The sequence below is a fragment of the Podarcis gaigeae genome (genome assembly GCF_964106915.1).
Source record: "Podarcis gaigeae genome assembly, chromosome: 11".
NCBI classification, from domain to species: domain Eukaryota; kingdom Metazoa; phylum Chordata; class Lepidosauria; order Squamata; family Lacertidae; genus Podarcis; species Podarcis gaigeae.
In genome coordinates this window covers 18856092-18869930 of record NC_139687.1, presented here as the reverse complement: position 1 = coordinate 18869930, position 13839 = coordinate 18856092, and positions in this window count along the sequence as shown.

Here is a 13839-nt window from a genome sequence, read left to right as displayed (position 1 = left end):
GTCTCCTGATAGGGCTGGAAATGTCCTCTGCTTGAAATTCTAAAGAGCTGCTTCCATTCGGTGTAAACACTACTGAACTGGACAATGGTGTCTGACTCTGTAGAAAGCAGCTTCCTATTTGTCACTCTTCCCCCTGGCACTGCATTCATATTAATGCACCATTGCTGGAAAATGTTTTAGCAAGGCATCCACGCAACTACAGGAAATTGAAATGACGTGGGAGGGGAGAAGCAGCTGTGTGTGCGTTTGTGTGTGAATGTGAGACTGATAACTATTCTTATAATGCTTTGGCTTTATATGAGTAAAGTACCGTATTGTTTGCTCTATAAGACTCACCTTTTCCCTCTTAAAAAGTAAGGGGAAATGTGTGTGCATCTTATGGAGCGAATGCAGGCTGCGCAGCTATCCCAGAAGCCAGAACAGTGAGAGGGATTGCTGTTTTCGCTGCTCAGTGACCCCTCTTGCTGTTCTGGCTTCTGGGATTCAGAATATTTTTTTCTTGTTTTCCTCCTCCGAAAACTAGGTGCGTCTTATGGTCTGGTGCATCTTTTAGAGCGAAAAATATGGTAAATAAAATAAAAAGGTAAAGGACCCCTGGTGAACGGCAACATTATAGGATCTCATTTTGAAACCAAATGGGTAGAAACCCACAAGAAGTGTGTTCTCAAGGTTAGGGAAGTGAAAGTTATATGCATTTTTCTCCCGTTTTGACTGTGTGTCACAGTGTTCCAGTAAATCATCTTTGCTGCTGAATTACACAGAACTAGCTTTTTTTCTGCAACTGCTAGTATAAATTCAAAGACTTTACAGCTCTGTGTTTGTGATTACTGAGGGTACAAATGAATGGAGAGGTATGGTGATCTCAGCCACAGATCAGACTTCTTAACCCATACACATTCACATTTGCACTGAGGTATACACATGAATGTTTATCAAGCTCCCCACTTGATAATTTATCTCTTCTAAAAATGACCCCTAATAAAATTGGACCCTGAATGTTTCAATTTCCAGGGCTAGGTACAAGTTCTCACCCTAGCCTCCCTCATTACACATACATTTGTATACTTGAAGATGTCCTGGAGAGTGCTTACATTTCCCACCTTCACCACAAATGGGAGAGATAGGTCATTAACATTTCCACTGTACACATGAGACTAAGAGAGAATGGTCTATCCCATAGGTAAGGTAAAGGACCCCTGGATAGTTAAGTCCAGTCAAAGGAGACTACGGGGTGTGGTGCTCATCTTGCTTTCAGGCCAAGGGAGCTGGCGTTTGTCCACAGACAGCTTTCCAGGCCATTTGGCCAGCATGACTAAACTGTTGGGGATAAGCAGTGTCCAGTGCACAGCGGAATGATGAAAAGTATGTGCCAACATGCTCTATATTACTTTATTTACACTTCAAAGCTGGTAATTTACAGAAAAACATCTTCCCTCTGCCGGAGCAGAGAAAGGCATCCTCTCTCCTCTAAAGCACGGAGAGAATCACTGAACTGCAAAGAACAGTGAAAAACAGGAAACCGGTGTACGTCACATCCAGTCTCCTTTCCCGTGAGAAAACCCAACAGCACTTGACTGTGGAATGTAAACATTGTCTTGTGACAAGCACTTCGCTGCTCAGTGAAGGAAGCAGAAACCAACATCCTCCCCCTTTCTGTGAACATCACTGGGCAGCGTGTTCGTACAATATCAGTACAAACCCAACTTCTGCACATAGGTACAGTGTTGATCCCTTGATACAATCTTGGACAATACATCAGCAGGAATTTCATTACCTGGCATATAGGACACCGTTACGAGTCCCTTTTGAATACGTTCCCTAGCATGTTGCAACTTCAATTGCAAGTGCTTCGTGCTTTGCTTACAACCTTCAGAATTCAGCAAAGCCAAACATGCTTTGTTGTCCTGGTAAACCTGGATTGGACATTTGACAGGAATTTTTATGTCTTTGCACAATTGTAACAACCATTCACAATCCTTAAGTGAATAAGACAGTGCATTCAGTTCAGCTTCACAAGTACTTAAGCTAACTGTTGTTTGCTTCTTGCATGACCAATCAAATAGACCCTGATTGTACTTATAGCAAACTCCAGACGTACTTTTCCTGTCTGTAGTGTCACTTCCAAAACTTGCATCTGCAAATATCTCAAGACCGCCAGACTTCTGATTGTTAAATCTCAGTCTGTAATGCATAGTGCCTTTCAAATACCGCGCTATGCGTTTCAGAGCTTTCCAATCCTTAACAGTAGGATTGTTGACTTGTCTGCTTAGCAAATTACAGCTAACAGCAATGTCAGGTCTTGAACATCTGGCAATGAAGTTTAGCTTGCCTAGCACACTTCTGTACAGTGTAGTATCAGAAAATGCTTCTCCAGTGTCATCTACCTGATAACCTGTTGTCATCGGTGTGTCTACAGGGTTAGCATTCATCAGGTTTAGTTTGCTTAACACATCAGCAATTTTACGTGACTGGTGTACTAGAAAGTTACCATCTTGATCTCTCTCTATTTCCAGAGATAGGTAGTTGTTTACCTCACCAAGATCTTTCATGTCAAAGTGCTCTTTCAATTGAGCTAGGGCATTATTGTACATTGTGACATCCTTCCAAAAGAATAAAAGATCATCAACATAAAACAAACAATACAGTTTCTTTTGCCCCTCCTCTTTGACAAATACACATGGATCAGCTTTCCCTTGCTTAAAACCTAGAGAAAACAATACTTCAGTGAGTTTTGTGTGCCAACACCGTGCACTTTGTTTGAGACCATAAAGGGACTTCTTCAGAGCACAAACAAATCCCTGTTTTACCTGTACGCCATCAGGTGGAAGCATATAAAGTGATTCATCTAGAGATCCGTACAGAAAAGCTGTATTCACATCATGGTGACTAATGTGTAGATTCTCTTCTGCAGCTAGCTTGAGCATAAGCCTAATGCTCTCATACCTCACGGTGGGTGAGTAGGTCTCGTGATAGTCTTCACCTGGTACCTGTGCAAAACCTCTGGCTACCAATCTGGCTTTGTGTCTGACTATCTTGCCATTTTGATCAGTCTTCGCTTTGAAGACCCATTTGCTTCCAAGCAGTTTCATTCCTGGAACTACTGGAACAAGGTCCCATGTTTTGTTCCTTTCCAAGGAATCAAGCTCAGCCTTCATGGCATTTAACCATGGCTCAGCTTCCTTTGAATCCAAATCCTGGATTTCTTGGAAACTTGAAGGTTCAAATACCTCCTTGGAGCTTTTAACAGCTATTACTGCTATCTTAGCAAACTCATCAGCAAATCTCTTTGGAGGTCTGCCTTTTGTGGCTCTCTGTGACCTGCGAATTAGCCTTAAGTCTTCAACACTCTCCTCTTCTTTCTTAGGAGAAAAGTGACCTATTGTGAACAATGGTTCCTCCAATTCTTGATCAGAGCTTTCAGAGGGTCGCATAGAGGCTTTCGCACTCTTGAAATCCTCTGAATCACCCGATTCAGTTTCAGACTCAGACTCAGAACCTTCATCAGTGGGTGTGGGTTGTTGCGGTTGCTTTTGACTATCCTCAGTTTCATCACTGTCATCAGGATAACATTGGAAAATTCCCACATTCTCCCCCCACTTGGCATTGTACTCAACACTTCTTGTGAGCTTAATTTCCTTAGAGTCAGTCATCATTATTCTGTAAGACCCTTTCTGATAACCTAGAAAGATACCATGCAATCCACGCTTGTCTAACTTGGAGTTTTGTGGTGAGTGAACCCACATGTCAGAACCAAAAATTTTCATGTGTTTGATGTATGGCTTCTTGCCAAACATCTTCTCATAGGGGGTACAACCAATCGCTGAAGATAACCTGCGATTATAACTGTAAGTGAAACATGAGAGAGCTTTGGCCCAATAACTCTCTGGAAGATTGGCATCATGCAGCAAGGTTTTTAACCCTTGAAGCAATGTCTGATTTGCTCGTTCCGCAAGTCCATTCTGCCATGGCGAGCGAGGACTAGACAAATCGTGTTGAATTCCTTTCTCAGTCAGAAAAGCTTCAAACTGCTGAGAAGTGAATTCTCCCCCGCGATCACTGAAAAGAGTCTTTACCTTCTTACCATGCACATTTCCCAACCAAGCACAGAATTCCTTGAACCTTGGAAAAGCCTCTGATTTCTGCTTGAGATTGTACACATAAATATACCTGGAAAATGCATCAATGAGAACCATGAAGTACCTGTTTCCACCCAAAGAGGGCGCTAGTGGTCCAACCAAATCAGCATGAACAACCTGGTATGGTTCTGTAGCTTGCCTACTAGACACCTTACCTTTCGCAGCCATTTTTACCTTGTTTGCTGCGCATGCCTTGCACTTCATGTGGTACCTGCAGGGTTTAATAGTCATACCTTCAACCAAGGCAGGCATTTTAGATACTGCCTCAAAATGCAAATGACCAAATTTTCGATGAAAATCGTGAATACATTCTGCATGCAAACTTTTGTTAGAACCTGCAATGCAACAAGTGTCATCCTGCACAACATCATCAAAATACAAAACATACAAACGATCAACATATTCAGCATGCAATACATAATCATTTTTCTTTGTGATGATGCACCTTTTGTTCTTAAAGGAAACGTCAATTTTCCGCTCATTCAGCTGTCCAACGCTGAGCAGATTATGCTTGGCATCTGGCACATAAAGCACATCCTGTATCGATAAGTCCAAACTGTGAAGAACAACAGTTCCGTAGCCTTTACTGGGGATTGTGTGGTCATCCGCCTGGTGAATCGCACCTTCCTGCGGTGTAAAAGACACGAACAGTCGCTTATCGTTGCACATGTGATGGGTCGCCGCTGAATCAACAACGAAGAAAGATCTAGACGTCTTCTGGACCTCTGCAACTTTTGGAGTGAAGCGTGAGACCATTGCCTTGTGCTGAGTTGTCCTGGACACTGGACCTTTGCCTCGGCCTTTTCCACGCGATGAGCTTTCGCTGCGCTGCTCTGTCTTGGCCCTGGGATTTCTGCATTCCCTCTTCATATGGCCTAGACGTCCACACGTGTAGCATTTCACTGCCTTCAAAGCTTTGGCGCCATCTGGTGGTTCCACTGCACTATGGGATGACGTCTGTGAAGTCTCCCCCTTGTTGATGCAGCTAGCACCCCGGCGATCCGCTTCATTCAATATCACGGCAGTAACATAGTCCACTGTTAGCTGAGCAGTTGGCTGTACAGCAATCTGAGTCGCAACAGACTCCCAACCTGAACCCAAAGATTGTAGTATCATAAAGGAATACACTTCCTCTGGAAAGTTGAGTCCTCTCTGTTGCAGCTCATGTCTCAGATTCTGCATCTCCATCAGATGTATACGCACATCTCCACCTTCAGCAAGAGCCATATTATGCAGCTTGTTAAAGTAAAACATTGTGGACCCAGCTTCTGTCCTCAAGTGAGCCTCTCTCAAAGCGTCCCAAATTTCTCTGGCTGAGGTCTTATCACGCAACAGACAGAGCTCTTCTGGGGATACTATCAACGTAAGAGTTCCCCTTGCCTTGGAATCCATAGCTTTCCATTCATCTGTAACTGGAGCTGGGGGGGTCTCTGTAATAACTTTAAACAGACCCTCTTTCCGCAGAATAGCCTCTGCATAGAGAACCCAGTCCGCATAGTTCTTCCTATTGAGCTTAGGAATCCCACAAGCATCCTGAAGGGCCATCATGACTTTGGCATTAGCCTTTAGCGTCATCTTTGCTGCTTTAAATCAGGCTGCTTTATACATGCTGCGTCTGTGTACAGCTGCTTCAATCCAAAAGCAAATTCAAAACAGCCTCTGCCTGTGAACCTGTGCCTTTCTGCTTAACTGCTTTGCTTATCTGCAGCTGCTTCAAACCGCATTCCAAAGGCAAGTTCAAAAGTGAAAGTTCTCTCTGCTGTCTTAAATTCATGCTGCGACACTGCTGCAGCTGCTTTACTTTCGATATCCCCCAGCATAGGAAAAATTTATCCTTCTAGCCTTTTGCCTGTGCCACGGCAAAACCGGCTATAAAAGTTCAAAGTCCAGCCATAAAGCCATTAATTAGAAGCTGGCAGGCTGCCCGGAGCTGTAGCACATACCTCATCAAATCATCTTGACGCGCAGAGATATCGTCCGATCCGGCCCTCTGCATTCCGATCCTTTGCCGGCACTCCAATTCTTTGCTCCTTTGTTCCTTTGCCAGGAGCCCGACTTCTGGAGTCCATTCTCAAAACACTGCGTTTTTCTGGGCCCGGAACCAAATGTTGGGGATAAGCAGTGTCCAGTGCACAGCGGAATGATGAAAAGTATGTGCCAACATGCTCTATATTACTTTATTTACACTTCAAAGCTGGTAATTTACAGAAAAACATCTTCCCTCTGCCGGAGCAGAGAAAGGCATCCTCTCTCCTCTAAAGCACGGAGAGAATCACTGAACTGCAAAGAACAGTGAAAAACAGGAAACCGGTGTACGTCACATCCAGTCTCCTTTCCCGTGAGAAAACCCAACAGCACTTGACTGTGGAATGTAAACATTGTCTTGTGACAAGCACTTCGCTGCTCAGTGAAGGAAGCAGAAACCAACATAAACCACTTCTGGAGCAACAGAACACCATGACAAAAGCCAGAGCGCATGGAAATGCCATTTACCTTCCTGCCACAGTGGTAGCTGTTTATCTACTTGCACTGGTGTGCTTTTGAACTCCTAGGTTGGCAGGAGCTGGGACAGAGCAATGGAAGCTCACCCCATCGCACGGATTCAAATCGCCGACCTTCTGATCGACATGCCCAAGAGGTTTGGTGATTTAGACCACAGCGCCACCTGCATCCTGACTGGACAGAAGGTCTGTTGATTCCTGCTTTCTATCACAAATTATATTGGGGTGTCGGACCTGTAGGCCCATGCCATAGAGGTCATGCTGGGCATTTTCCATGGGGGGATTCCTAATGGGGCTTTGAGACTGAAGGCCCAAACATGCCACAGGGTGGCAAGTTTGCAATGCTCTTCTAGAAGATGTTTTCACAATGTCTCTAATATACCACAAAAGACTGGACAAATTTGCAAAAACAGAGAAATTTGCATTTGTTAAATCACACTTAATAAACCACCAGATTCATAAAGTTCACAGCTGCTTTCATTTTAGGTGTTATGAGAAATATATTCGCAATTTTGTTTATAAAAACCCCCCCAATAAACTAAGGGGGGGGGGAGAAATGTATCATTGATAAATTCTGGTTAAAACGTTATTGAATCAGGAAGTTACTGAACAGAAATGCATCATTTAGTGGTCTAATATAGACAATGGATAAGCTTATACCACTAATTAAATGGAGCACATAGATGAAATATACATGGGGACATGGAATATTCATTAACAGTTCTTGTTATGTAAAACTTCCAGTCTAATCAAGGTCATGTGTGCCTCCTTCCTATCTAATGTCAGATAGTGTTAAACAGGATCATTACAAATTCTATAGAAATTTAAGGCGCTTGCAGCCTCAACAGAGAATGCAAGCTGCCAAGATTGCCAGGTTTCCAAAGTTGCCAAGAAATCCTGTTCTGAAGCTCGTCTTTTGACCTTAGGGAACTGATAGAATAGCAGGAGTAATGCTGGATGAGCAATTCAGAATTCCACTACAGTTAAAACTTGGGTGAGTATCTACTAGTGCAACTGAGGGAAATTGAGCAAATTAGATCGGGTAGAGTCAGAGCAGAGCCACTGAAATTTGGGGCAGCCAGCTGCACAGATGTATGTGTGTGACATGTTAGATAACACCACTATTTTTCCCCTCAGAGTCTTAAAGACATCATGCCACTATATGTTAAAGGGTAAAGGGACGCCTGACCATTAGGTCCAGTTGCGGGTGACTCTGGGGTTGCAGCGCTCATCTCGCTTTATTGGCCGAGGGAGCCGGCATACAGCTTCCAAGTCATGTGGCCAGCATGACTAAGCCACTTCTGGCAAACCAGAGCAGCACATGGAAACACTGTTTACCTTCCCGCCACAGTGGTAGCTGTTTATCTACTTGCACTGGTGTGCTTTTGAACTGCTAGGTTGGCAGGAGCAGGGACTGAGCAACAGGAGCTCACCCCGTCGAGGGGGTTCAAACTGCAGACCTTCTAATCAGCAAGTCCTAGGTTTTGTGGTTTAACCCACAGTGCCACCCACGTCCACCACTATATGTTACTGTTTCTTTTGGACTGGTGGAGCACTTCAACATTCCACGTGCCATGCTGCAGGTGGGAGGAAGGGAAAGATTGGGTTCCCCCTCTGGAAAGAAGCAGAAGTGACAACAAAGGAAGAATGGATACAAGAACTTATGGAACATGCAGAAATGACGAAACTTGCCGGAAGAATAAGAAATCAAGGCAACAAGCTTTTTTTATATACAAGAATGGAAATGGTTTATTGAATATTTACAAATAAATTGTAAACAGATAAGAACATTGGCAGGATTATTGTAATAACCTGCATTTTCATAAGAGTATATATTTAAAGAAGATGAATAAATGAGCAAATAAGTACATTTGGAGATGCAGAAGACATTAAAAATAAATTTAAGGAACCGCAGAAAGAGGGGGAAGGAAGTCCAGCTTTGACTGTAATGATGGTAAAATCAGTGAAATGTATAAACCTGAAAAGTATATTTTTTAAAAAAAGAAAAGAAAATTGGGTTCCCTCTACCCAGATCAAATACCTATGCTTCCCTCACCCCCAGCCTGTGTGCCTGTCTGCCACTGATAGAGTGAAACAATAAAACAATTAGCAAGGTGGTGATACAATGACTACTGCAATCGACACAAGGTAATATCACCATGTGGGTAGGTGGAAGGCCTTCTAGCAGAAGACCCAGAAACAGGAAATTCTGGAGGGGCTGAGCCTTGAGCATTTGCACTGAGATAGCATGATGGCAGCAGGCCCAATTTAGGCTTGATGGTTGGTCTAGCAGCAGGCTGGCATAGCATTTGTTCTGCCCCCATGTTCCCTCTGGGTTGCTGTGCACAGCTAGGCTGTGTTTATGGTAGTGATGTTGCCACTCTGTAAAGTCCCACCTGTCCATTTGGATTGCCCCCTAAGTCCCAGAGCATTGCTAGCAAAAGGAAGTTTGAGTTATGTGACCAGAGACTAGAACAATGGAGCTCAAATATATTTTCAAGTACAGTGGTACCTCGGGTTACATACGCTTCAGGTTACATATGCTTCAGGTTACATACTCCGCTAACCCAGAAATAGTGCTTCAGGTTAAGAACTTTGCTTCAGGATAAGAACAGAAATCGGGCTCTGGCGGTGCGGCGGCACTAAAGTGGTGCTTCAAGTTAAGAACAGTTTCAGGTTAAGAATGGCTTCATTTGACTCCCCGATCTCAGGTTTCCAAACCCTGGCCTCTGCCAAAACAATAAATTTTGATCAAGACCGGGAGGGTACTTCCTCATTATTTTACCTCTCAGATTTTTTGACAGCCCAGTAGTAATTAGAGCAGTAATTTCCATACTGCGCAAAATGCACACCCTCCGTGTTTCATCCTCCTCTTTCTTTGGAGCATTTAACAATTGGATGTTTGGGGAACTTACGATTTTCAATTTTGTATTCCTCACTAAACCCTGAACTAAGAATCTCTGCCCATCACTTAACAAATGGACTTCTAGTGGGGACTGTTATTAGCATTTTAATAGAGCTCTTTAGGGAGAAGCAACTTGGCCTCTTCTGGCAATGGGGGAAAATAATAATTGAAAAATATGCAGGGGAAAATATTCTTTTGCTGTTGCGTAAAGAAAAATTGTAGGTTGACTTACAGTGCTGAAAGTGCCTGTTAGAAAGGAACTGAAGTAGAGAGAACCATATATATGTAAATGCTGATGACATCCCAGCCTCAGGAAAATGTACTTTTATCAAGAGGGTGCATTTTAATGAAGAGTTAATATGCAATTGAAGGGAGGAAGAAAGGAATTATTGGCCTGCTTCTTATCTCACTGATATAATAGTACAACAGGAGCAATTCAATGAACGAAGGAAATTAAATTATGGCAGACAGGAATTGGAAGGCGTGTTAGCTTCAAACCTATTGGGAACATATAGACCAGAAGTAGGACTTCATTTTTCAAAGACATCTTCACAGATGATCCAATAGGAACTATCACATTCTAAGGGTGCTTGAGGAATTTGAACTTTATAAATTCCAATAGAAACTGGTCTGATCCACACCTCCTGGACTAATGTGTGTATTGTAAGGCAGCCACCCCCTTCCCAAATGTTCTAGTAAAGCTTCCAGTTTTGAAAACAAAGGCATATTATGAGAGTGAAAAAATATTTGGAAATAAGCTGCCTTGAGCATGGTTTGAACTATGGAAAGGTGGCATACAGATAAAATTATGTACGTATGTTTGTTTGTAACGCCATCCAAGTTGGTGGCCATCACTGCCTCCCGCAGGAGCAAGTTCCATTGTTTGACTATGCGCTACATGATGAAGTACTTTCTTTTATTTATCCTAAATCTTCTAACATTCAGCTTCATTGGACATCACAAGTTACAGTGCTAGAACTAGTTACAGGTAGGTAGCAATGTTGGTCTACCGTAGTCGAAACAAAATAAAAAAAATCCTTCCAGTAGCATCTTGGAGACCGACTAAGTTTGTTACTGGTATGAGCTTTCGTTTGCATGCACACTTCTTCAGATATCTGAAGAAGTGTGCATGCAAACGAAAGCTCATACCAATAACAAACTTAGTTGGTCTCTAAAGTGTTAGAACTCTTTGTGTCCCATGGGGGACATTGTTCACATACATTTGAAGGATCCAGAGTATGGTATTATCCATACCCGTATACCTAAAGCCTAATTGATCGCAGATACTGCCAAGAATGTTACCTTTCATCAGTCAATTATGTCATGTGTGCCAAAACCCCAAAGCAACTTCAGGTACACTGTACAATGGAGGACTCTGATGTGGATAGTGATCAAGCTACTTCCTGGGTGAGGGACCACAAAACAAAGCCTCAGTACCATCTTCTGACTCAGGAGATGCGTCCCTTGGAATACCTTGGTCTTTGCAGCCTAACAGAATAAGGTTGTGGTCCTTTATTCAGCCAGCTAGCCAGCTCCACCAGTGAGATGGAGTCTACCACATTTCAGGTCTTCCTAGTCAACATAAGGCTTTCGGTTGGTTCTAGCTCTCTGCAAAAACACCTGTAGATGCTTCAGGAGGAGAATGCTGCAGTCAACTGGGCATCTTGGAGCTGTCCATGGTCCTGTTTCTGCCCACTCTCTTCTCAGTCCTCACTTGGGCCATATGCTGTCTGCTTGCCCTGCAAGACTGAAGCACCCATTGAAGGATGCAAGCAAGAGCTATTCCTTTCTGTTGTAGTTAGTTCAATTCCATTCTAGGCACGATGTGCTTATGAACTGGAAACTATTCATAGGAGAGCTTCCAAGATGATAAGAGGATCCAGAATAATCAAATATTTACAGGGAGGAAAAGTTTACCCTATTCACTGAAGACAAGATGAGAATAAATTGGTTTAAAGGAAAGGAGACCTAGAATTAGGCTAAACAGTAAGAAGAATTGCTGAGTAGTTCATCTCTGGGACAGATGTTATAGCTTTTACAAGAGTTGTGAGATCTCTTTTCTGGGAGGTTCTGAAGAAAAGTTTAGACCAGACTTCCCCAACCTGATGCCCTCCAGCTGTTTTGGACTACAATTCCCATAAGCCCAAGGCAGCATGTGGCAGAGGCTGGTGGGAGCTGTAGTCCACAACAGCTGAAGGGCACCAACAAAGGATCAGTTAGACAATCATTGATTGAGAAGGTCATATGTATAGGATTTTTGCTTTGAGGCAGGGGACTGGATAAAATGAGTTTTGCTTTGCCTGATCCCTGTGTGATCCAATTTCAGTATTTAAGTAGATCCTTTGTTTCCATGTTCCATAAGTATTTCTTCAGACTGTAATCCTATGACCATGCTGGTAATGAGTTGTGATCTTATTGGAGTGTGTGCACTCAAGGCAGAATCTAGATTGAAGCTGAACACAACAGAACTTACTTTTAAGTAAAATGTTTTGGATCACAGTGCACTGCACTTAACCCTGAGTTTAAGATGGACCCAGACTTGTCAACAGTGGATTAACTTCTAGGTTCCATGACTTTAAGACAGACTGTGAAATTTTGCTCACCATGTATGTATTTTAATGCCATGGGGTTAGACAAATGAAAAGCTATTATAAAATAAATGTGAATAATTCATGGATGTGAGGATGTTGGTGTGAAAGAGAGACTCACCCCGTTACATAAATTATTGATTACAGATTATTATCTAGGCTGTGCTCAGAGTGTATGAATGGAGACAGCACACAGGAGAATAAAATAATAGTATGATTTGCATAGGACTCTGATCAAGCATCTCTTAGTGGCTGTGATACCATTGAGCATCAGTATGTAGCTCTGTAAGAAAGCACTACTTGTTTCTGAAGCATAAGAGATCTGAGGCTAGCGGGGATTTCAGCAAAGGATAGCAACAGCAGGCAGAGAAGAGTCCAGCGGCCCCAGAACTATACAAGGCTGAAAGTTCTTTTAAAAAACAAGCAAACCCTAAGAAATCATGTTGAATGACTCATTATCTCATTGCTCTGTTTGCAGTCTTGGTAGCACCATGACTAGTGTTTATTCTTTTCAAGCACACTCTATTTTTTATCATTGTTATGGACTGATGTTATTGCATAATCAATCATAACTGGGGCTCACTTGCAAGGATGAGTGATTTTTGATAACAAGTTCATCAGTACAGAGAGATGCCTTTTTGCAGCAATCTTTCATACATTGCTGTGAAAGGAATGAGAATATTTGCTTATTCAAGAAATATTGTCCTGCAGAGACTTCATTTGTCACTGCCTTCTGGATGGGCTCAGATCACAGATTCAACCAGTCCAGGAAGTTTTGCTTTCACTTTAAATTGGTTCGGTTAGTTCTCAGTGAAGTCAGCACATGGCTATATCTTAGTGACTATGTAGCATTGTGACATCACTACCTGCTTCCTGATTGGCTGGGAACATGCAGTGAAGGAAAAAGAGAGAGGAGGACCAGCAGCAGCTGATGATGGAACCTGCAAACAGGCCAAAGAAGAACAACCATTCTGAGAAGCCAGATTTGTTGGAGGCAACATTTTACCCTTCCAGAAAGCACTTTTTCTGTGCTCGAAATCTGAACAGTAGAATATTTGGCCGAGCCCTAATTATAACTGTTGCTTAAAGTTCTCGTTATGGCTTTTATTTCATGTTGAGCCAAAAAAAAACAGTAGCATGATTGATGACAAAGCAGGACTTTTCCAGGAAAAACAAAGCAAAACCTGAAAAGCAAAATAAATGAGAAAGGTCTGGACAAAAAAGAAAGGAGGAAAAAGGTAATAACTGACATAAAAAATGTGCTTCTGTTCTCATTGGACCCAGTTGTAAAAAACCAAGCAACCTAAAATCAATAAGAAAAGTATGAGTCCTTGAAGGACCTTTAATATAGGCTGCATTTCCAATTATCTTTAAGGTTCAGCAGTAGTTTACTCCCACACTAATACTGCAGAAAAGTGCTTTGCTTTGGTGTTAGTGAGGACAAATTACTGCTGTGCAAGAGGGAGGCTGAAGGCTTTGTTTCTTCCCCAATGACCCATTGTCAGGAGTGTGTGCAGGAGCCAGACCCTGTGACTAGTAGGGCCTCGCAGGACTGGGGCCTTTCTGAGTTTGGTCTGGAAAGGCAAGGCACAGCCGCACAGGTGAGGCTTGACAGAAGACTCGGAGCACCTGGTGGCAAGGGCCAGGAGGGGTATATAAGACCAGCATTTCCCTCTGGCTCTTTGCCACAGCAACATGCTACCCACCTA